The 26,001-nt window shown below is 39.6% G+C and overlaps 1 protein-coding gene across 5 annotated transcripts in view; it reads right to left on the bottom strand.

The window, feature by feature from the left end:
• LHFPL2 (LHFPL tetraspan subfamily member 2) overlaps positions 1-26,001 on the bottom strand; it is a 132,632-nt gene that overhangs the window by 58,970 nt on the left and 47,661 nt on the right. For 4 of the 5 annotated variants that reach the window (XM_062612432.1, XM_062612433.1, XM_062612431.1 and 1 more), the window contains one exon: positions 1,799-1,851. The exons of the other annotated variant lie outside the window; for it this stretch is intronic. The gene's annotated coding sequence lies outside the window, so the exon portion shown is untranslated. The remainder of the gene's footprint in view (positions 1-1,798; positions 1,852-26,001) is intronic. 5 annotated transcript variants of the gene reach the window in all.

The raw sequence follows: 26,001 nt of genomic DNA, 5'->3' as shown, positions 1-26,001 counted from the left end.
AAGAAAACCCTTAGACACCTCCTTGGTTTCTAAACAAATAGCATTGTAACTGCATTTCAACAGCCGTCATGCATATCTTACGATTCCCTGGTGAATCAGAGCCTCAGATCAGAACATCCAACTAGCCACCATACTAATCATAGAATAACAAGTGTCACCACTCTGTAAAGAAGGAAATTATTTCATTTTGAAGTCATGCAGTTAAATGTCAGTAAAAAAACTAGAAGCTGCTTCTCATGAATTACTAAGTTGTTTATAAGACTACTATTAAACACATGAGTCACCAACAAGCAGAAACTATAGCAAGTTTCATAGCTACTTTAAAAAAAAACTTTTTTAAAAAAGAAAAAAATAAATTTCCTTTAAAAAATGGGTATATTTAACTTGACAGAAGGACAGCTTTTATTTTGAGAATGTTTGGGACAAGCGACACCGGGCATATGGTTTTATCAGACCCTTATACATGAAGAGGCACAGGGAAGACTTGTCCATTACCACTTGCAAAGAAATTTTACAAGAAATAGCTTCAGGTTTTGTGGGATCACATAATGCATGCACTAGAGTGGTAGCTGTTGGGTTAACACATCTATTTCAACAAGGTGGCACACTTGTGTATTGTGGAACATTTAATTTACACAGAACACGAATACATGCATCACGTTGGTACATAGGTAAATTAAACCACATAAATCCATATACATGTAGGTATTTCAGCAAGGACAAAACTGGTTAATGAGGTTCAGTGTGATTTGGATTCCTTCCTGCACAGTTCTTCATGATCCTTACATTTAACATGGCTCCTATTAAGTCCACAGTCAAGGGCAAGGGCAAAACATGGATTTTTTTCTATGGGAACCTGAATGTTGTTTGGGTTTTTTGGTATCCACTGTGACCAAAAATATCCTAAATAACTGAACACATTTGAAGTGGGCAAGGACCTGTAATGTTTATTCTAGAGTACTGGATGAATCAATATAAATACCAGAAAATGTACCTCTCATTTTTGAGGACTCTCGAATGACCTCGCAAACGCAGAAGTTGGAAAGAACAAGTTTCACTCTTACTAAGGAGAAGAAATAAGGTGGATGGCAAGTGCACAGGAACTATCAATTCATTCCACTTGTGCTCTGATGACACATGAATAAGCAGTTTAATCTTGAGAATTGTCAGAGGGTGGAGCATGGGGGCATGATGGTAGGTAAACAGTAGGCGAAAAGAAACTATCCAAAATTAACTGACAAATTCACTTTAAATTCACTTATTCACTTTTTCTTGTAGCATACAAACAGAAATACAGAGGAGATAGTAAATACAGAACTACATGAAGGTATATGCTCTAAACTGATAAATTGCTTCACAGTTTCAACTGAACAGTATTTCTAGAAATTCAAAACTATACGAATGTAGTTTTCAGAGGTCACTAAAGCAAAAAAAAAAAACACAAGGCAGGAGTTTCTTACTGTATTGCATTTAGTTCTTATTTTTGTATGCTATTGCTTCAACAAGTATAGATTCAACTGTTCTGCTTGAAATACTTAAAAGTTCAGTATTTTTCTAAGTCAAGCTGGTGGGAGAAGGTTTCCCTTATCAAAAGCAGTCACTAAGACAACCTCCTCTTCACCTTCTTAAAATCTTTGCTTAAAAAACTCATACAAATGCTCTAAGAGGAACTTGGCACCTAGATGAAAATATTCAAAAGTTGCAATCTACTCCACCCCTTCCATCACTCAAGCAGCAGTCAAACTTCAGAGAGCATGTGAAAATACCAGATATTACAATCTGAATTTCATTTACTCACCAGTGTTCCAAATCCTTAGGTCTTGGTCAACTAATTCAGATGCTTGGCAATACCTAGAGAAATAATTGACATAAATGTAAGAAATGTATAGAGTTAAAAAAATTAAAGCGATATTTATGATCAATAGTGGTGGGAGGAATGGTACAACTCTGTGGTGCGCATGAGTAATATTTCACTACTGGGGCACTTCTGCTTTGCTAGAAAAGCAGCGTTCTAGGCATCACTTCAGCCACTAAGGAGCAAACAAAAATAAGAACATATCCTGGACTTCAGGAGATTAGAATTTGGCCTCTTCAGGGATCTGCTAGGTAGAGTATCATGGCATAAAGCTCTGGAGAGAAAAGGAGTCCAAGAAAGAGGGATAATACTTAAGGATCACCTTCTCCAAGCTCAGGAGCAATGCATCCTGACAAAAAAGGAAGTCAGGCAGAAACTCCACTCTGCTCTCCTGAGACCCCACCTGGAGTACTACATCCAGTTCCAGGGCCCAAACCATAAGAAGGATGTAGACCTGTTGGAGCAAATCCAGAGAAAGGATATGAAGATGATAAAAGGGCTGAAGCTCTTCTGTAAAGACAGGCTGAGAGAGTTGGGGTTGTTCAGCCTGGAGAAAGCTTTGGGAAGGCCTTAGAGCAGCCTTCCAGTTCCTACAAGGGTCCTACTAGGAAGATGGAGAGCAACTTTTTATGGGACAAGGAGGAGCAGCTTTAAACTGAAAGAGGGGAAACTTACATCAGATGTTAGGAAAAACCTCTTCACAACAAGAGTGGTGAGGCACTAGCACAGGTTGCCCAGAGAAGCTGTGGGTGCCCCATCCCTGGCAGTGTTAAAGGTCAGGCTGGATGACACTTTGAGCATCCTAGTCTAGTGGAAGATGTAACTGCCCACAGCAGGAGGGCTGAAATTAGATGAGCTGTAAAATCCTGTCCAAACCAAACCATGCTATTATTCTGTGATTCTATGAAGGAGTAACAACTAAACCCCTAAGCATGCATAAAATTGCATCTTTTTCTATATTTTACTAATAAAGGATACCAAGATACCAAGAAAATACAGTTAAAATTATTTGTATATTCTATTCTCATATATAACAACATTTTAAAATCAGATATAACTTAGGAGAAACACCAAGAGTTCATAAACTGCTGGAATAAAAACCTAAACTACATAGAATGTTCACCCCACAAACTTATGTGGGGTGAATGTTGCACCTCCAAACCCCTTCCACTGCCCCCCCCCCCCCCCGGATTTTATGGAATTCAGCAAGGGCAGGCATGAAGTCCTGTACCTGAGATGCGCTAGTCCCTTGGACAGGCTGGGCACTGACTAAGCAAGGCACAGCTCTCTGAACTGGAGCTGGGGGTCTGGACAGTGGGCTAAACAGGCAGCAGTTAGACCTGGCAGCTAGGAAGGCCAAGAATATCCTGGTGTGTATCTTCAGGTTAAGCTCTGCTAATAAATGATTATTTACCTTTAGCCAACATTACAGGAATACACATCTGGAACAGCATATTCAGTTTTGGATCCCCACTACCAAAAGTAATCAAGTAAAGCAATAAAGGTAATGTTGATACAGTGAGGTTGAACTACAGAATTCCACACAGTAATAATAAACTGGGCATTTTTATACATACATCAGGACAGGATATATGAAGAAACTTCCCCCACATAAAAGAACAAGGACAGCAGACTCAAACAAAGAGCCACAATTTGGCCTTGGTGAGATGGTTTAACAACAGAAAAATCATAACAGAGCATGCTGCAGAGGACAGAGGAAAACATACTCGGAGCACTGGAAAATTCAAGCACAGCTTAAAATGGCCTCTGAGTTCCTGGCATATGGAGTATTCCTTCAGAAAAAAAAAAAAAAAAAAGAAAAAAAAAACCAACAAACCAAAAACCCCCAAAACAAATAACAAACGACTGGGCTAAGTAGCTGTAATTATTCCAGTGTTCCTCTTCTGTCTCAGAGGCAGTTAACACAGCAGTGGCAGTGAAAATACAGCAGTATTCTCAGGGATAGACTACCTTCCCTGAACAAGAAAGGCTAAACTGTTTTTTTTTAGACTCAAGCACCCAAAAAAGTATGATCAATTCTAAGTATGTGAAAACGACGGATTGCTCTGACAATTAGAATTAATTGGTGCTTTTAAGAAAAAATTCCTTGCCTGGGGTCTAGGCTCCCTAAGGAAGAAAAGAGGCTTGGGAAGGGTAAGACAGGATCAGCCCACATAGAGAAGGTTGTAGAAGAGTCTTCTCTCTTAGATCCATTCACCTGCCAAAGGCACAGCAATGATCATCCTCACCCATACAAGAAATAACACACACCCAGAAAGGGTAGCAAGTATTACAGTAAAAAGAAAGGCTCTTTTTTTTTACCACATTTGTGACAAAGCTATCAAGAAGAAACTCCACATGCTTTCCACTGCCCCATCACCACACAGGCAGTGTGCACTTTCCTTATGCTGCAGTTGGCCAAAATGAAACCCAAATCCTCCCAAACAAGTAAGATGAGAAAAACATATGTATGCTCTCACTTTCTCTCTCAGCTTTTTCTTACAAATTTTGCAGTAACTCAGATGGATTTCTAGAACAGTTGGCGAAAATACATCAAAATACATTTCTTCATTTCTACTTAACTAGCTGCAAATTTGGCTGCCTCCCATGCCCCCCAAAGAAGAAAACATTACATTCTTCATTTTTAGCTGCTTTCTCACTTGCAAAGGAGAAGTGTTTTAGTACAATTCAGTGAGAAAATATCTCTATACCAAGCCGTTCATTTGAAGGTTTTTTATTTACAGTCAACAAGAGAATCAAATAGGCTGGACACTGTTAGAAAACAGCTGTTTTGGTAACAGCCCTGTTCACATACCCTGGCGTTATACACAACAGGAATTGGGTATACTTGGGCTCCCCAGCAAAAATAATATTAAAAAAAAGAATACAGATATATCCGCTGTATCTTAAAATATCCTTTTCAAATCGCTTTTTCTTCAGATATATTACTGTGTGATACTTCCATGTATTATATAGCCACAACTATCCAAATCAAAGAACTACTCACTTCAGGAAGGTTTGTATGACCAATTATGTTACTATGAATAGAAATAATGCATTCAATGGGCTCTTTGTATTTTACTATCAGTGCAGAACAATATAAAACAAAGCAGTATAAAATAAAATTAAAAAAAAAAAACTATTTCACACGCATTGTTAGTGCTACCTTCAGAAATAACAGCAAAACAAGGAGAAAGCATTTTCTTCAGGGATACAGTACTAGCAGGATAAATAAAAATCCCCAAACTAAAGGAATTACAATGCTAAACACCATAGGAAACTAACAGCTTGAGATGTACAATAGATTTTTTAACATTTCTCAGTCTGATTATCCTGTTTCACACAAACCTAACAAAAAAAATTAAAAATCCAGTTTTCCGTTCTGCATTATCTACCTAATTGGTTCAATCCAGATGATCATGCTACATATCTGTATGTATGTAATTTAAAGCAAATTCAAAAGTGCATACCATAGAGACCAACATAATTTGCAAGGTATTTCAATAAGAACAAAAAAATTCTCACTTTTTTAAACTACAAGAAATACTTCACCCAAATGCACCTGCCCTGAAGTTTACACCTAATAAAAGCCAGATGTACTTCTAATACACTGCTGATCCCTGCTTTTAATGCCTGTTTTCCCACTGCACCACCTTAACCCAGAAACTGGTACAGCATAGTTTTACACATCATTAAAATGTTTAAACCAAATATTACATTTTTATAATCCTAGTAATTCCCACAAAACTAAACAGAATAAATACAGAAGTATTTAAGAGACTTGCACTGTGAATAAAAGATCCCTCTTAGCCTGTTACCTAATACAATAAGCACCTGAGTGATAAGTGAATCAAATTACTGCATTTCTTAACAAGTCAGGCATTACACTGAAGCAAAATCTATGCAGATTTAGTTTTAGTAAAGTTACTCACTAAAATTAGTTTTGCCTTCTACAGTTAGTTTTACCTAAGCATAAAACTTTATTTGAAGTTAGTAATACAGAATATCAGCCAGGAGCCCAATCCAATGTCCACTGAAATCAGTGGGAAATCTTATCTTTATTTTACCCATGAGATAAAAGGACATGAACTGTTTACTTTAAAAGTATAAAAGCACTTAGCAAGTTCACTTTACAACATGCTTCTTGAGTCAAATCTCTGTCACAGGGACAATAAGGCAAAAAGGCAAGTCACCCTCCCGCAGCAGCACCATGAGTCACACCACAGCCAGCACTTCAGTCTTGCTCCCTGTAACCCATCACTTCTGCCAGCCCAAGCAGCTGCCAAACCCAGCAGCTTTGCAGCATATGCAACAAGAACATCCACAGTCACTGTAAAAGTTCCGTGTCTCAATTTTATCCATAAAGATGCTCTAGGTGGCTGCAGCCTGGCCACCACCGAGAGGGACCAGAAAAAAAAGTGGCTCAGAAAGCAGCTTCAGCGTGGGCGCAGCACTGCTCAGCTACCTGCTGCCTGGACATGGGTGGTGAGAGAAACAGGCCCCATGACAGCCCAGCAGTCATTGGGCAAAGGCAGGCTGCAGGTCAACCCCACAGAAGCAGGGACAGTGCACACTTCAACACAGACCGATGGCCCCAGGCTGGGCTGAAGCAGGCTCCTGGGCCATCAGACAAGAGTGTGGGCTGGCCTCAGGGGAGGCTGAGGCCCCTTCCTGCCCCAGGGGCTCTGCGATTGGCTTGCTAATTAAATGCTCTAACCGGTAGCATCCTCCTCAGAAATGCTCTAGAATCACTCACTCCACCAGCTCCTGCTATTCTTCCTAAATGTCAGCTGGCTTAATAAATAACAACTTCAGATGAGTATTACTAGCAGTAATGCTACATTACTCTGGGGGTGATCTGCCCCCAAATTACCACACACTGTGGCCTGCAAAATGCTAAGTTTACAAATAAAGCTGTCTGCTGGCAAAAGTAGAACAGAAAGACTCCGAGGGAGAGCTCATTATCTTTTCCCAAAGGCCTTGAGATGGCAAATGTGGAGTTTTGTTAAGGCATAACCAATTAATGCAGTGTTTATCTGATTAGTAGACAGCTTGAGACTGTTGCAAAAGGTTGCAGAGCTATCAGAGTCTGGAAAAAAAGACCTGTTATCTCATAGACTCACACATACTTCTTAAATGAGCAGCTGCATTGTTTGTTTTGTTTTCAATCTAACACCTCCTTCTCAGGCCAAAGATACAGCCAGAGGATCATCCTAGTGACCCAAGCTGTGATTATTACAAATCAGTGAAAGAATCATTAAGATGTCCCAGCTGACATATAAAATTCAGTACTCGCACATCAGGACTGAATTGTGAACCTATTTGTTTTGTGGTTTCAACCTAAATAAAAAAATGCCTGAAACACAAACCTCCTCTCCACCCCAAGAAAAGCAGACTTGTTTTAACATTCAACTTGCTTTACATTTACGACAAGATATCTAACAAAGCAACCAAACACAGAACTAGGGGCTTACTAAAACACAAACAAGCTGTTAAGAGTCCTCAAAACACAATTTCAAACTCCTCTGTGGTGTAGGAAGACAACACTGTTTACCTTGAGCACATAATCTGTATTAGCCTAATTTTCGTGCCTTCCTTACAGCTTTCACTTTCATAAATGCAATTTAAACATAGACATAAAATGAAGACTGGGAGGCCTCCTATAATCCTAGGGTGAAATCGGTGTGCTCAGCTCGCTCCCTGAAATGTCTGTACACCAATGCGCGCAGCATGGGAAATAAGCAGGAGGAGTTGAAAACCTGTGTTAAGTCAGGAGACTATGATCTGGTGGCAATTACAGAGACGTGGTGGGACAGCTCACATGACTGGAATATAGTCATGGAGGGCTATGTCCTTTTCAGGAAAGACAGGCCAGCCAGGAGGGGTGGTGGGGTTGCTCTTTATGTGCGAGAGCAGCTACAATGCACCGAGTTCTGTCCAGGGACAGATGACGAGCGAGTTGAGAGTCTGTGGGTGAGAATTAAGGGGCAGGCTGGCAGGGGGGATACTGTTGTAGGTGTCTGTTACAGACCACCGGATCAGGGTGAGGAAGTTGACGAGGCCTTCTACAGGCAGCTGAGAGCGGCCTCACAGTCACAGCCCGTGGTCGTCGTGGGGGATTTTAACTTCCCTGATGTTTGCTGGAAGGACCACTCGGCAACCCAGCCACAGTCCAGGAGGTTCCTCCAGTGTGTGGATGATAACTTCCTCCTGCAAATGGTGGATGCGCTGACCAGGAGAGGAGCGCTGCTGGATCTCATCCTCACTAACAAGGAGGATCTGGTTGAAGCAGTAAGGGTTGAGGGCTGCCTTGGTTGCAGCGACCACGAGATGGTGGAGTTCAGGATCTTGTGTGGTAGGACTAGTAGAATAGCAAGTAGAATTGCAGCCGTGGACTTTAGCAGGGCAAACTTTGGCCTTTTCAAGCAATTGCTAGGGGAAATCCCATGGACAAGGCTGCTTGAAGGTAAAGGGGCCCAAGATAGTTGGTTGACATTCAAGGACTGCTTTTTCCATGCTCAAGATCGGAGCATCCCGACAGGAATGCTTCCCGTAGGAAGTCAAGGAAGAGGGCCAAGAGACCTGCGTGGCTAAATAGGGAATTGCTGGGTATGCTCAAGTGGAAGAGGAGAGTTTACAGGTCATGGAAGGAGGGGCTGGCCACTTGGGAGGAATATAAGGCTGCTGCTAGAGGATGTAGGAAGGCAGCTAGGAGGACTAAGGCCTCCTTAGAATTAAACCTGGCAAGAAGGGTCAAGGACAGCAAAAAGAGCTTTTTCAAATACATGGCAGACAAAACTAACACCAGAGGCAATGTAGGCCCACTGATGAACGGGATGGGTGCCCTGGTGACAGAAGATACAGAGATGGCAGAGTTACTGAGTGCCTTCTTTGTCTCTGTCTACTCTGCTGCAGGCAGTCCTGAAGAGCCCTGTACCCCTGAGACCTTAGATGAAGTCAGGTCAACGGAGCGGTTTGCCTTAGTCAATGAGGAATGGGTTAGAGATCAGTTGAGCAATCTGGACATCCATAAATCCATGGGTCCAGATGGGATGCACCCGCGGGTGCTGAGGGAACTGGTGGAAGTCATTGCTAGACCACTCTCCATCATCTTTACCAAGTCTTGGGAAACGGGAGAGGTGCCTGAGGACTGGAGGAAGGCAAATGTCACTCCAGTCTTCAAAAAGGGCAAGAAGGAGGACCCGGGTAACTATAGACCGGTCAGCCTCACCTCCATCCCTGGGAAAGTGATGGAACACCTTATCCTTGGTGCCATCTTAAGGCATATCAAGGATAAGAGGGTTATGAGGGGCAGTCAGCATGGCTTCACCAGGGGGAAATCATGTTTGACCAATCTCTTAGCCTTTTATGAGGAAATAACACAGTGGATGGATGATGGCAGAGCGGTGGATGTGGTCTACCTTGACTTCAGCAAAGCATTTGACACCGTCTCCCACAGCATCCTCACGGCTAAATTGAGGAAGTGTGGACTGGATGATCAGGTAGTGAGGTGGACTGCGAACTGGCTGAAGGAGAGAAGCCAGAGAGTTGTAGTCTATGGGGCTGAGTCTAGTTGGAGGCCTGTAACTAGTGGAGTGCCTCAAGGGTCAGTACTGGGACCGGTATTATTTAATATATTCATCAACGATTTAGATGAGGGAATTGAGTGTACTATCAGCAAGTTTGCTGATGACGCTAAGCTGGGAGGAGTGGCTGACAGGCCAGAAGGCTGTGCTGCCATCCAGCGAGACCTGGACAGGCTGGAGAGTTGGGCAGGGAATAACTTGATGAAATATAACAAGGGAAAGTGTAGAGTCCTGCATCTGGGCAGGCACAACCCCAGGTTCCAGTATAGGTTGGGGAACGACCTGTTAGAGAGCAGTGTAGGGGAGAGGGACCTGGGGGTCCTAGTGGACGACAGGATGACCATGAGCCAACACTGTGCCCTTGTGGCTAAGAAGGCCAATGGCATCCTGGGGTGTATTAGAAGGGGGGTGGTTAGTAGGTCGAGAGAGGTCCTCCTTCCCCTTTACTCTGCCCTGGTGAGACCCCATCTGGAATATTGTGTCCAGTTCTGGGCCCCTGAGTTCAAGAAGGACAGGGAGCTGCTGGAGAGAGTCCAGCGCAAGGCAACAAAGATGATTAAGGGAGTGGAGCATCTCCCTTATGAGGAAAGACTGAGGGAGCTGGGTCTCTATAGTTTGGAGAAGAGGAGACTGAGGGGTGACCTTATTAGTGTATATAAATATATAAAGGGGAGTGTCACGAGGATGGAGCCAGGCTCTACTCAGTGGCAAACAATGATAGGACAAGGGGTAATGGGTACAAACTGGAACACAAGAGGTTCCACTTAAACTTGAGAAGAAACTTCTTCTCAGTGAGGGTGACGGAACACTGGAACAGGCTGCCCAGGGAGGTTGTGGAGTCTCCTTCCCTGGAGACATTCAAAACCCGCCTGGACACATTCCTGTGTAACATTATCTAGGTGTTCCTGCTCCGGCAGGGGGATTGGACTAGATGATCTTTCGAGGTCCCTTCCAATCTCTAGCATACTGTGATACTGTGATAAAAAGTAACTTATCAAATTAAAGCAACCTCAAAGCAAAGTTCCTTCTACAGAAAATTGTCTGTCTGCATGTTATCCAACCAATAGGCCTATCATGCACTCAAGACCTTAATTCAAAGCTAAAATTGCTGCTTAGAGCACATCAATTTATTTTCAGCTCTTCTCCAGTTTGTGTCTCAGAACTGATTTTTAGTCTTGTAAAAAAAACAAAAACCAAACCGCAAACCCAAGATAAAGAAAAATTATATGAAGACAAGACCTTCAGCAACATTTCATGTGACTTTCTTGAGTGTCTCAGTAAAAGCATGTTACAGAAATGAAAATCTTTACTCAAGTCTTATCTACCCAGTTTTCCCATTCTGGAGAATATCCTGCAGTTACTACAGACATCTGAAAGTCCTGAGCCATCTCTATGCAGCCCGCATTTCCAGCAAGAGCTTACAAGCTTACAAAGAGGCAGTCTCCTCTGATGCTAACCCAAGGAAGGGGAAATGAGCTAGCTGCTGCTTGGTAAGAGTTAAAAATTATATTCAGTTTGCAGATGGAAGAACTAGTTAGCCCCGGGGATGGTGGGAATTGAACAGCAACTAAGAAATATATTAACTGTGGTTTTGTTTACCACAAACAGCTTTCCTTTGCCTTTGTAATTTTTGTCATTTTAAGCTTTCTCTGGATTTGCTCAAACACTGCTATAGAGACAATCTTTTCAGAAAATGTCCTAGTAATACAAGATTATGAAAGATTGTATCCATGTATAGATGTTAAAAGAAAGAGAAGAAACATATCTAAACATGTAGAAAACAGGGCAAAACCAGATCTCAGTTTCTGCTTTTCTTTTTCATTTCAAGATTATTATAAGGTAATGCTTTAAAAAGACATACTAATTGTTCTCTTTATCATTTCTTATACAAAAATACTTACAAATCTGGAGTGCCACAAGCCAACTTCAGACTCAAATAATGGGTTTGCACAATAATTCATGAAGGATTCAAATCAACTAGGAATGATGGAGGGGTAGAAGAGTGTGGGAGGGGTGGGAGCAAACGGAGAAGGCTATCCCACTCTTTTTTATCCCTCTTCCCCAGCTGAGGCTAAAACTGACCTTTGTCAGTCCTTTCCAACCTGTAAAATTTCAACTACAAATAACTGAATATAAATTTCAGTCAGACATGTTTTCCTTGGATATGCATTTTCAGCTTCCTGCTTGCTTATCTTGTGTCACTAACCTTTACATTCCTAAAGGCAGTTACTCAATGTGCAAGGAAGTTTATGGTAATATGATAAAATACCCCCCTAAAATGCTTTACTGAAACTCACAAGAGGATATTTACCTGACCCAAACTCTAAAGTTCGATGCAAAAACTTTTAGAATTATTTGATGTCTTCTCCTTTAGCTTTTCTCAGCCGTGGGAGTGAAGAAAGACTCCTTGCTTTCCTCATGTCTCCATTTGAGAAAGCAAGATAATGATATAAATTGGTTCACTTAATTCGAGTTTGGTTTATAACTTGAAAAACCCAAACCAACCAATGCACTTTCTCATTAAATGGTTATTTTCTAAATTAAAGCAATTAATTTTGAGAAAATTAAGAAAAAAACCTCTTACTTACAGTTCTGCTGGCAATCTCCATCAGATTCACAGTTTTAAAGTTTACTAGTAGCTTGAAATCCTAAAGAATGGTTATTTTAATATGTACCTATAATTTTGAGAAGAGGAAGACCTTCAGAAGCATGTTATAACTGATCTAGAGCCTTTCGGGCAATACCTTTAACTAGATATGGGGGTGATGAATGCCAGTATAATCTTAAAATATATCAAAAAATTTATTAGCCCAACGGAGAGCTACCAATTGCTGAAGAATCCAGTGTAGTGAGGTCTTACATTGAGCACTATATAGAATTCTTATTATCCATAATCAAGCAGCAGGGAAAGTCATCCAAGGTGGATAAGGAACATGGAAGGAATACTGTACTGATCAAAGGAAAAAAGAAAAAATACGAGGTCTTGCCTTCTTTAGCCTAATAAAATGGTCACAAAATTATTATTGTTTCTTACAGTTACTGTAGGCAGCTAATTAGCAAGAAGAAAGAAGATATTTAAATTAAAAGCCAACACTCCAGCAGGAACAAAATAACTGTAAAAAGACTCTGAATACACTTAAGATGCAGGCTCTAAACCACCTGAAAGAGCAAGATTCTGCAACAGCCTTTCAACAACAAAAGCAGAGGAAAGAACCCTTTTTAGGTTTACACTGGAGGCTGATGACATGATGAAACAAATTTGTACAACCGACTGCCCGCAGCAATAAGGGAACAGACTCCTTTACAAGGGTCTTTTCATCCAAAGGTCTGTATAGTTTTGAATACACTAGGGTATCTTCCAGTCACCTCTAAGAAGTATGTTTTTTATAGTTTAAGACCACTCCAAACCCCACTGTTAAAACCACAGCATGCATTCTAAGTCCATTTAAAATACTCTCAAAATATTACACATTAAAAATGAAGTTTCTCATTTGAGATTTACCAGCCTCATGCAGAACTACTGGCATCTCCCATACTTTTGATTAGTAAATGCAACAGACAACTTCATTTATTAAAAGTCTTGGTCACTCACAAAATATGTAGATCAACTACATTCATGAAGTCATGTTTAAAGAACATGAAGTACTTCACCATTTATGTCATTCTAGACAAAGGCTGAAAAACAAGACATGGGAGTATAAAGATGTTTATTTTGAATGTTATTATCTCTTTCTTTATTTCAAAAAGTGTATAAACAAATTAATATCCATGAAAGAAGATTATTTTGAAACAAAACATGAAAAACTAAGGTCAAGCAGACCTCCCCAAAAACAAAGAAAAGAAAGAAATCTATCACTTCAAAGAGCATGAGCAAAACAACCTCAGGAAATCCATATGAAAGAATTTTTTTTAAAGAATACATAAACTCTACTATAACCTTTCTCTCCAGCAGTTCAGCTAAGAGACAACACCTCTCTGGAACATAACAAACATTTCTGAAAGTTCCTTCTGTACTCTCCATCTCTCAAAACATTGTATTTTGCTATTATATTAGCAAGGACCATTTTAATTGGCATTGGCCAGTTGATGAACATGCAAGGTGAGAATTTAAAGAACGGCCAACAAAGCAGTGAGATGGAGGAATTACATTCCTACTCCATGGAAGGCTGGAAAATGCATCACTACTAATCTCCTCATTCTCCAGTTCAAATTTGAGGGGTAGCTCTATTTTCTAGAGACAAACTATCTGCAACTGAGTTCACAGCCCTCTTTACTTCCCAATGTAATATGTAAGACCAATTTTAAAACTTCCAAGGGTGTATAAAAGCTTCCAAGGAACCACTATAAACCCTGAAATAATACATAACCCTTTGTCAAAATTTAAGAAGCAATAAATTTGTTAGGTTGCAGATTCCTAATAGTAGACACTCTTTTTCCAAGACCGATACATGTATGAGAGAGAGCAATCACACTAGGAACAATAATCAGTAGCCCCATTTCCATGAGATTTCCTATCAATTACAAAGAAATGAATTCCAAGAATGAGAATCTGACAATTCCTTAATTTTTGGTGACTACCCAGTGACTATTCAATGCCCTGATTCAAAATCATAGTTCTGTAAAGTCTGAAGCTGTAGAGTTCTAGAGAACCTAACTACTAACCTTTTCTCCCTCAAGACTAGATTTCTGAAGTAGCTGTATGGACTATCTTTTTAAGTGATTTTCCAATGAAGGCTGAGGTTTAGAACATAACATGAGTAAATTTTCTAACATAATTGCTTTCTTATGGTATTCCAGCAACTGAACACTGACTTGAAATCTCTTACAGGCAGAGCTGGCTGGTTTAAATCATTGCTTTTGAAAGCACAGATTATATGCAGCTACTTTACTCCTCAATATCCTTTACAGCATCAAAAGAGCTCTCAAATAAAGGAAGAAAATTACACATATATACACAATCTCTCTTTCATATTCATACACATAATATATCCCAGTTCAATTCAGGTGGTCCCCTGAGGTTTTGGCTCTCTAGAGTTAAATATCTGAAACAGACCCTTTTCTTGTTCATTTATTAGTCCTGTTTTCAAAGGACTGTTCAGAGAATGAAGCCTAAGAAAAAGGCAAATTCTCCACTCTATGCTCAACTAACAAAGGACCCAATCAGTTCCCACTGAGCTCCAGTTCATTTTGTGTCCACATGTAAGTGATTAAGTGTACATTGTTTGAAACTTAATTCCACATCTGTTCTTCTGTGGGACTTGGAAAACAGATGAATTTTTCTGACAATTGTTTGCAGAGTGGATAATCATAAGCATGTGTAATAGTATCCCAAAGTGCAAAGGGAAAACACCATGAGTCTAAAAAGCTTTTTTGCTGAATGTTTTTGTTTCTTTTCTAAGTAAGATAAAAACATAAGATGCTGTCAGATGGAAATCATTAATAAATGCTTGAGAAGTCATCCACTATAACTAAAAAGGCAAAGCAAAATCCAGCTTTTCTTCCTCAAGATCATTATTTTGTGTCTCTGTGCTTTACCAAGACTGCCAAAATCTGTTTTATATCCTGTAAGGTAAATTTTGCAAAAGTGGCAAAATTCTGCAGAACTACAGCACAGAAAAATACATGGTTTTGTCATGGAGCTCCGCAGTTGTGACAGAATGTTCCAGGCAGTGACAGTATGAGAGTCACCATCTTTTGGACAGATCACACATAAAGATGTATTTTCTTTTGATCTCTGTAAAATGCTGATAAGCATAGAAAGGAAGACTAGATAAAAAACTCTTCATTGTATTTGCTAATTCAAATGCTGACAGCATCAAGGCATACTGAGAAACATAAGGTTTAGAGAAGTGCTTCTTCCACGGAATACTCAGTTATGCTTAGGAAATCTGCCACAGTTTGCTGTGGATGCTAAGTTCCAAATTTGCTCAAGAAATAGTGAGACAAGGAGGGAAAGATCCACTAATAGCCTTAAACACAGCAACTGCCTCCTTTGACCCAGTGAGTCCTCAAGATGCGGAGCAGTGGAGACTAGGAAAGCATCAGTGCAAGTTTCCTCTGTAGTTTAAGCCACTGTCTATTATCAGATACTGAATTAAAAGAACCTCCAGTTAATTACTTTATTTATGGCTTTATGACATTACCTTGGACTCTTCTTTGACCTATACATATAATCAGTGCAAGAGTGACATTATCTACAGTGACTGAGAAGGAAATTCACAGGAAGATGCGAGGATATTTTATTACACAGGTATAATTACTACACAGGGAGTAATTCAGGGTAGATGAAAGACCCTTTAAAAAAAAAACAAAAAACAAGCTTAATTATGAGCTTAAGGTAACAGTCATCTATATGGACCTGTCAAGGAAAGGCCAAAATTTCAGTTCAGTCACACCAAATCGATGACTCAGTCAAAGAAATCAGACACTGCTAGCAACTCCTACTATGTTACTGTGACCTTCACAATACTCGGTGTTTTCTTAAAAACTGCAGATGGCCAAGATTATGTCTGATATTATGAGAGGTGTCTTTAAACTTTTTTCCACAGTCTTTAGGACTAGAAATGTGGACAAAACCAGAAGCTCAACACTGAAAAACAACCCAAAACCAATAAAAAAAAGTAACCCACCCCTCCCTAACCAAACCACTTTATTTGTAAAATATGAAGCAGCATTATTTTCACTTCCGTTTCCCCATAACTGCACTGGTACTGAAAGCAGTGGAAACCAGGTTAAACTGGAGTAGTCCCATATGTAGCCAGTGCTGAAACACTGCATCACCCTGCATGAAAGAGATGAAGAACATGAATGAGAACCAGAGAGACTTCTGAGAGAGAAACAGGGGGAAAGGTGCAGAATTAAGCTCAAATAACAGAATGCTTGCAATTCATGTAAAAAGAAACTGTACAGATAAGGGAATAAAAAAAATTCTGCCTTCTACAGCAATGGACAAAGGTGGGTTCCAAAAATATTCTGCTCAGCAAAATTTCTACCTGACATTCCTAACTTGGACTCCATTTAAAATGTATCAATAACTAGTTCTGTAAGTCAGAAGGCACAAAGATGACCTGCTGTGCATGATAGAATCATAGAATAGTTAGGGTTGCAAAGGACCTTAAGATCATCAAGTTCCAACCCCCTGCCATGGGCAGGGACACCTCACACTAAATCATGCCACCCAAGGCCTCGTCCAACCTGGTCTTGAACGCTGCCAGGGATGGAGCATTCACAACCTCCCTGGGCAACCTATTCCAGTGCCTCACCACCCTAACAGGAAAGAATTTCCTCGTTATATCCAATCTAAACTTCCCCTGTTTAAGTTTTAACCCATTACCCCTTGTCCTATAACTACAGTCCCTAATGAGGAGTCCCTCCCCAGCATCCCTATAGGCCCCCTTCAGATACTGGAAGGCTGCTATGAGGTCTCCACACAGCCTTCTCTTCTCCAGGCTCAACAGCCCCAACTTTCTCAGCCTGTCTTCATACGGGAGGTGCTCCAGTCCCCTGATCATCCTTGTGGCCCTTCTCTGCACTTGTTCCAACAGTTCCATGTCCTTTTTATGTTGAGGACACCAGAACTGCACACAGTACTCCAGGTGAGGTCTCACAAGAGCAGAGTTGAGGGGCAGGATCACCTCCTTTGACCTACTGGTCACATTCCTTTTGATGCAGCCCAGGATACGGTTGGCTTTCTGGGCTGCAAGCGCACACTGCAGCCGGCTCATGTTCATTTTCTCATTGACCAACACCCCCAAGTCCTTCTCTGCAGGGCTGCTCTGAATCTCTTCTCTGCCCAACCTGTAGCTGTGCCTGGGATTGCTCCGACCCAGGTGTAGGACCTTGCACTTGGCATGGTTAAACCTCATGAGGTTGGCATCAGCCCACCTCACAAGCGTGTCAAGGTCCCTCTGGATGGCATTCCTTCCTTCCAGCGTATCAACCGAACCACACAGCTTGGTGTCATTGGCAAACTTGCTGAGGGCGCACTCAATCCCACTGTCCAAGTCATCAACGAAGATGTTGAACAAGACCGGTCCCAACACCGACCCCTGAGGGACACCACTCATTACTGGTCTCCAGGCAGACATTCAGCCATTGACCACAGCTCTTTGTGTGCGGCCATCCAGCCAGTTCTCTATCCACTGAGTGGTCCATCCATCAAATTGATGTCTCTCCAATTCAGAGACAAGGATGTACTCTTCCCAGGCTGCCTGTCCTTGCTTCCACTTTTTATAAGCCTCTTTTTTCATTTGAATTTTCCTCAGCAGCTCCTTATCCATCCAAGGAGGTCTCCTGGCCCTCCTGCTGCACTTCCTTCTAGTTGGGATGCAACACTCCTGAGTTTGTAGCAGGTGATCCTTGAATATCAACCAAGAGTCTTGGGCCCCCCTGCCCTCTAGGGCTACATCCCATGGAACCTTACTAAGCAGGTTCCTGAAGAGGCCAAAGTCTGCTCTTTTGAAGTTCAGGGTAGTGAGCTTGCTGCACGCTCTTCCCACTGTCCTGAATTTTCAATTTCATTATGTAACTTAAAGGATATCACAAAGGGAAGATTTATAATGCAGTGCATGTGATCAGACAGTGCTGTGCTTTGGAAGAGATGTTTTTATCAAAACATAAAGCCACCAAAACATTAAAAAGATAAGTAATACTGCTTGGCTAAGGATTAAGATACAACAAATACCCTTTTTTACACAAAAAGTAGGCAGTTTAGGCAGACACGTTTACTGTACCTATCAAACTGCAAACAATAATGACTTTGCATTCTATTCTTTCCTTTAAAATTATTTCATGTAAAGAATCACTGAAGGCTCCCTGCCGGAAAGAGAAGATTAGACAAGTCATTAACTGTCTGCAGAGAAAGATAAATAAATGAACAAGACTGGCTCCTGCACATCCAACCCTACTGACGCCAGGAGAGCACTGAAGCCAAGCATCCATGCTGCTGAGTTACGCACCAGTCCCATGAAAGTTCACTTACTTCAAATGTTGGGAAATATCCCAAGGAAGAGACTTGACTTTTCCTCTGTATGCTATGGGCTCTGGAAGATAGGTATTTCTCATTTTTTTAAATCTTGAATGCCCTATGCCAATACCATGTCCTGAAATACTATAACTTATACTCATATATACATGCATATACTCATATATAAATACTTTAAAAAAGGGCAACACCCCCATATTTATACCCAAAAGACTATAAATACATATATTTCAGAGACCTCTGTAGGTTTTTTTTCTGTGTGACCAAAAGGCTAAATGCAGTTCAATATACATGGAAGCCCCATGGGTCTCTTCCAGTTTGTCCTTCTGCAATTGAACTAAAAACTTGTCTGGAGTCTCTCTCTCAAGGCATCTGGAGTCGACACTTCTCTTGCTTATCTAGCTAAAGAAAGGTCCCCTGCCTCTTCCCTGCCAGTACCATGAAGAATTTAATGTATCAGCAGGGGCTCAAAGCTTGAAACTCAATCCAGTATTTTCATAAAACGATTCACAGAATTGTACTGACTTTTTTGACTGGAGAGCAGAGGGTTTCTGTACAGCAGTTTGGGGCTAGATTAATCCAACCATGTTTCCAGCAGCAGGGGAGGGAAGAAGAGCACCATACCATGCAGCCACCGAGACAGAAAAGAAATCCCTATTAGTCCCTTCATACCTTCTTAAAATATCACAGCAGCTCTTTAATGTCTACCATGAAATAAGGAGGGACGGATACCAAGACAGCAAATTAAAGAAAATAAATGGGAACCAAGGAAAAAGAACTGGTTTTCACTTTACGGGAGGGAGGACAGTGGCTTGGAACTTAATCTTACTCTATACCAATTCCCTGGAAAACAAGCTAAAAAAAAAAAATATCAGGAGAATATTTGGATCAAAGGAGTATTCATGTGCAAAGCTGAACTGATCTCCCCTTTTCCTAGCTAAGTACGAAGACAGGTACTTAACATAGAAGGAAATTCTATTCTACCACACATACTGAAGCACATGTCAAGCACTCAATAACACTTCCACTTCTAGTATGCTATCCAGTAAAATAAGCATTAGCAAGGCTAGCTATTCTAAGTTTGTCTTTTTGAGAACAGACTATTTTGTGCTTGATACTACTTTGACTTTTAAAAATGGCTTGCTTGTGCAAAATGGCATCTCTTGATTTCTTTGAAACCTGAAATGTCCTCCATTAAAACACATTAGCCAAGCGTCCCAGTGTGCAAAACATGTAATTTATTTAAATTAAAAATCCTCATCCCAGCCTTGCTGAAACAGATGAGAAGTTTGTAGTGATTTTTCTTCCAGTTATGTAACAATTCACAGTGAGAGAAAAAGATAGCTACCAAAGATGAAAGGAAGTAATAGATGAGTAAAACCCAAGATTAAAAAAAGGCATTTCTCTTATTTCTTTAGGGCTTCTCTTAGCTGCCAGATAACAGACAGAACTGCTATTCTTCAAGTCTTAAATAATCTTAAACATCATTTTAATTCCCAAGACACCCACTGTTAAGATCCTAAAATCTGTTTTTATCCTCCAAATTTTGAGTCAAGGTCAAAAAACCGTATCTCAGAGAGTTGGGACTTATAAATTTCATTTTTGATCCATCAGAAATATTTGACATAAGCAAGAAACAAGTTATAGATAGTAACCCAAAAGCACAGCACTAAATAAATTCATCATATGACAAACCCTTGGCTTACACACAATCATGAATTGAGGCTGGACATCAGAAATGTAACCTGTACATAACAGGAGACAGCTTCCTCTATCAGTAACAGAAAGTATGTATCTTCACAGGTCAAAGGTGGGATAGATTATTTCACAATGAAAAAATGCTCAGCAAGGATACCAGTACACTAGAACAAACACTTAAGTTTCTGCAACTTTTTCTGGCTTTCTGGAAGCAAAGTTCATTCAGCAAAGGCTATTGAGGATTATGCATCCAGGTACAGTGTTCCCATTTCAGCATATGACAAGTTATCTAGAAGAAATGCTACTTTAAAAATTCAGTCAGTTAACAGTATCTGTCCTTTATCTTCTGAATAATGTATATTCTTGTTAAAAATAACTTCACAGGCTAACAGTGGTTTTAGGCAGAGTATCCTCCCAAGTATAGCAATGAAAGACTCCAACGATTAACTCAAAATCTGATTAAACTAAAAAAGAACCACAGAAACAAATACAAAATGCTATTAATTTCTGGGTCTATATTCCCAGGATATCTGATAGGAATGCAACATTCCTATCAGATATTAATGTGAGCAAATATATCCTATGTCAGGTAACAGGTAACATGATTGTAAATGTATAGTCATCTGTAAAGCATGTTCTCAAGTTTAAAACCACTTCTAAAAGCCTGTATGTTTATGACAAGAGTTCTGGTTTGTTTTTTGTTTGTTTTGTTTGGTTGGTTTTGTTTGTTTTTTTGTTGTTGGTGGTGTTTTTTGGGGGAGAGGAGTTTTGTTTTCTTTGTTTTTTATTCCTGCAGCCTAACCAGTTTGTTTTTAATGAAAGACAACCAGGTTTGTCAGCATACATCACTGTTAAGCTTGGCTCTCAAACCTTTGTGCCATACTTTAGAACTTCCCACAAAGTCAATCAAAAGCATCTTGCTCCTGAAACAATTTTTTTTTAATGACTAGAATCAAAGATCAATTAACTAGATGCTACTTAATTTTCTCTGATCATAATTTTCTTCCTAAATAATATGTAATATTTCCATGATCATAGTACAGACAAACTCCAAAAATATTTATGTGTGCTTCTACAAGCCCAATCAGGGAAGCTTCTTCCTGATCAGCTTAGTTGCCTGAATGATTCTCTTTGACAATATTAAAGGTTACCTGGACTGGTGATCAGGAACCTGTAAGGCCAGGGACTTATTTACACATACATAGCCTTTAGTCATACTAAGTGTTTTTTTTCACACTGAGTAATATTAGGAAGCATATCACATTTGGTTTGTTAAAACATGTTGCCTACAATTTTCAGCTAGAAAGAATGAAATTCAGAGGCAGCTGCTGCTATCAAAGAAAACAGAAACCTTTCTGCATCTTCAAAATCAGAAGCCTGTGGAGTTTTTGGAAAACTTACCTATATTTAAAAACAAAGTTTTTAACAGAAAGGAGGTTCTTCATTAAAATATGTATTTATGACTTTCAGGTTTATCATAGCGTTGCAGTCAAAATTCTTTGTAGTGAATTTCTTTAAGTTCATTTAAAGCTTTAACTTACTCTTTTCAACTACCTGCCACTAAACAATTAAATGATTAACATTCAAGAACCCTGTTACTCTGGGTCTGCCTTTTTTGGTCAGTGACTTCATTCCAGCACCAGGGTTTTACTGTCTGAGAGGCAAAGTCCTGGTTGTTAAGAACTTTTTACAGTTTTGTTTAATGACTTTTCACATTCAAAGAACTGAATGCCAAGAGAAAGAAACACTGAAAAGTGAAAAAAATGAAGAGTCCAGTAGGCACCATTTGAAGATGAGGGAAAAGTGTATCCTCTGTAACCACAGAACAACACATTTAACCTGGAAGCTATTCTGGATCTTCACACCTGAGCAGTGAATCAACACTACCAAACTCACAAGCTGAAGAGCTTTTCGATAGCCATGAAAGAGCTGGATGTGAAGATGCCTTTCAGCCAGGTAAAATCTAAGTTTCAGTATTAAAGAGCCTGTGGCCAAACGACTCTTCACCTTCACATCAACAGTGTGGCCACAGACAGCAATTCTGGGTGTTTTTTTTTTTTGCTTTCACCTTTATGGAAAAGCTCCATTTCTTTGGGAATCTTGCCTTAGCCTCCTAGGGATGCAACTCCCATTTTTCTTCCTGTATGGAAGGACAAGCTTGTTCAACATTCCTTTTAAACATCAACTTTGGGCTAATACTTTTCAATTTGTGGCACAGATGACCAAAAGTGGAAATGTTGAAGTTAGTATTTAGAAAATTGTAAAAAAAAAAAAAAAAAAATCAGAAGGAAAAAAAACAAACAGTGGAGGTAAAAGACATTTTAATTACTTATAAAGTGGAGAGACAATCCTCTTTAATTCAGTTTGTGTCTATATAAAAAAATCTAATGCTTTTGTCTAGATTGTAAAACAAAAGTCCATGTTATGAAACTCATCACAAGATGGTAATTGTGCTTAATGCTTTCAGAAGAAAAACAAAACAACTTTGAGATTTGCACAGGAATGCTGAGACTACCAATATGAGTCCAAAATACATTTTTAATATTTCTACAAAACAAAACCAAAGGGGAAAAAAAAAGTGTTCATGGCAACCTTGTATGTCATATTTATGCAGCAATCAAGTGTGAATTTAAAGCCACCATTAACATAAATAATAAACAGTAGGAACTGATAGACTATTGTCTAAGCGTAAGAAAATATGAAATTCCTACTTGTGCTTCTGGAATGCAGTAGAATACAGGTCTCTTTCCTAATGAAGATCTGAACAGTTAAGAGATGAAAGACAATCCTTAAAAGAGGAAGGAATAAATACAATACCTTTAGTCCTTTATAATTTATATTACTTTTTGTATTTATAAGGTGTCTAAATTACTACCACTTAAAGCAAAGCATTAATTCCTAAGGGAAAGCATGAAGGGCACATTTCCTTTGCTTTAAGTGTTTTGGGGAAGAAATATGTTTACATTGCCCCAGACAGCTTTTAAGTTTAATAATTCTACCCCCTTTCAAAAAACAAATACATTCCTGTATTCAGTCAAAAGGATATCTGTAAATTAAGAGTATTTTCCTGGTTCAACACAATGTTAATGAGATTTCCATTTGTTTCCTGTTTGAATTTTAAGGAAGAATTTTTCTGATAAATGCAACTTTGTTACTTTTGAGAATTACCACCCAAAAAGTTAAGTAGTTATGTTTGTTAAACCCTCATCCATGTGAGTGACAGCTGCTCTATTCACAGATTTCCACAGCCCGAATACTCATCTGGCTAATATGTTCTGATGTGCAATCATGTTCATTTTCTGGGTTATGCAGTTTAACCTCACACCTAGTATTTTCATTTTCTTATTTCATTAATTCAGAGATACACAAACTATACAGTAGCCCCCAAAACCAATCACAACGAGCCACCACAGTGATTTCAAAAGCACGCTTTGCCCTGAAAAACTAGGCTTTCAAAGTAGAACTCGTTTAAAAAAAAGAATACTTCCAGCTAATATATACCCTTTCAGGGACACACACATACCAGGTTAAATTAGTGATACTAGGTCAGCTTGCAGCTATTTCCTCTCGCCCATCCTCCTCCCCATATAAATACAAAAACCAAATGTTTAAATCAAGATGAGAACCACAGAGAGGTCTGCAACTGTTTACTGTTTAAGGGCATAAGAACAATTTTTGGAACAGAGATGAAGATGAGATCTCCACACTCTTCTCCTTGAGCACTATGAGCTAAATAATGAGGTCATGGCAAACATCCCTGTCTCCACTTCCCCTCCTCGCAGAAAGAGGGCTACATTCCCAGCTGTGCAGTAGTACAGCTTTGGTAGGACCAGACACGATGGCCCCATGCTGGTGACCCACCAACTCCAGCCCCTGTGGCCAAGAGAGGTGGACAATTCGAATCACATTGCAGCAAGGAGAGAAATGCACCTTTGCAGCCAAGTGCTCTAATGATTTGATTATCACATAGATGGGGATTAAAATACTATTTTAATATTCCAGTAATTGCTTTTTATTTTTCCCCCTCTCCTTTGGAGAAAAATAAAAGCCTATACAGACAGCTTGCTGCCTCTGGCTCTTCCCATACTTGAATGTACTTGGGGACTGGATTAAGAAAACCATGCTAAGATGCCCCTCTTGCAAGTCACTGCTTGCTTTATGGAAGTTTTCCTTTTGCCTTGCAACCAGCCTCCTGTGTTTGGCCCCTCAGCTACAACAGCTCTGCTCCCTCCATCCAGTCTCTCTCCCCATGACCCATTACACCATGATTTTTAAAGGGCCGTACCAACAGCTATTGTCTTTGTTCCCATTTCCTGTGGAAATTAAAATTTCTTGAAATTTTATGTCTCCAAAGAGCAGCTAAGAAAACCAGTTTTATCTAGTGTGCAGTTCTCCTGAAGCTTTGCCTAATGTGAGCCACTGGATTCAGCAACTCATCTATTCACAGATGGGCTAGCTCTTGCACTTCAGTCGCCTTGCAGAGTCATCATGAGGGAAGAAGGCATAAAAATCGTAAAAAGGATACACAGAGCTTTAAAAAACATGAGTTTTCTAACATAATCTTTAAATTGCACATAGACAAATTCTCTAAATCATTCCTATATAAGCATTACTGACCAATTTTAAATCCTTACTTAAATGGGTTCAAGAGCTTCATAGTTTCAAGGTTACAAAAGCAAGAGGAAGGATACTTCACTCTACTTTCCTAGCACAGTTTTAACCCCTGTTCAAATAGATGTACAGAAAACAAAGGGTTTGGCTAAAATATACATTTTCTGGAGTATTATTTTTAGCTTGCTTAACACTGAAGGAATTCCCTACAAGCTCTCCGTGGCATGGAACAACATTCCCACCAGTCTCTCTGTTACAAATTAATGAAAAACTGGCTGCTTGTTTTCTGCCTAAAGGCATGTGCCACGCATCATAAACTTCAGTCACGGGCACTGAGGAGCAGATCAGGGTACAGTTTTACCCAAATAGTTGAAAGGAAGCTCTCTACTTCAGGTTGATTGCAGCAAGATGAACTCTTGAGCCTTCCACACCATCAATTCTCATGTCCTCTCCTTTCATTAGCAGACTTCTTCAAAAGTGTCACATGTTCAGACAGAATTGAGAAGTTCTCTGATCCCCTTTAAAGTATGCAGGACAATGACATGCATTTTTAACAGCCATACTCCAATACTAAAATGTCATTTTGAGTTTTAAGGAAAACTAGAATCAAGTATTTGCAAAATTGCATCAAAAAGACTTAGTGGTTATCTTTGCATTAAAAGGCCTGCTCTAAACAAAACCTATAAAGTGTTTTACCTGTGTACTTTGGAACAAGGCCTAGAAATAAGACTACATAAAACCCTCCACCCAAAACACTGCTCTCTGACTGGTATTTATAAGCAAAGCAAATGTAAAATTATAGTAAGAAATCGTTTGTCTACAAAAGGAAAAAAAAAAATCACTAAAGAAATAACAAAAGCTTTATATATTCCAAGTGAACTTCAAAAAAGTGGTAAACACTGGTTTAATTCAACTGCTCTGTTTCTGTCAGTGGGAATAACTTTAAGCTATTACTGGCTACTATAAAACAATTTGATTTTGAAACACTAAAAATACATACAGTTTTAATACTACACTAAATTTGATCTATTGGGCTTATAAACCTCACCAATCAGAATTGTCTGTTTCTAAAGAAAAGGGACATTTTCCAATTTAAAACAGAGAAAAGCCAAAGGATTATAATAATCTAACTTAAACATAGTGTGAGTTATTAGATAACAATACAAGTGATTTAAAACAAGCAAACAAAAAAACGCAAAACAAACAAACAAAACCACCACCAACAACAACAAAACCAACAAAAAAACCCCAACAAAACAAAAACCAAC

Source organism: Pezoporus occidentalis, unplaced genomic scaffold (assembly GCF_034315485.1).
Source record: "Pezoporus occidentalis ecotype Australia unplaced genomic scaffold, CSIRO_AGI_Poc_V1 ctg16, whole genome shotgun sequence".
Classification (NCBI taxonomy): Eukaryota; Metazoa; Chordata; class Aves; order Psittaciformes; family Psittacidae; genus Pezoporus; species Pezoporus occidentalis.
This window is presented reverse-complemented; position numbering and strand designations above follow the sequence as displayed.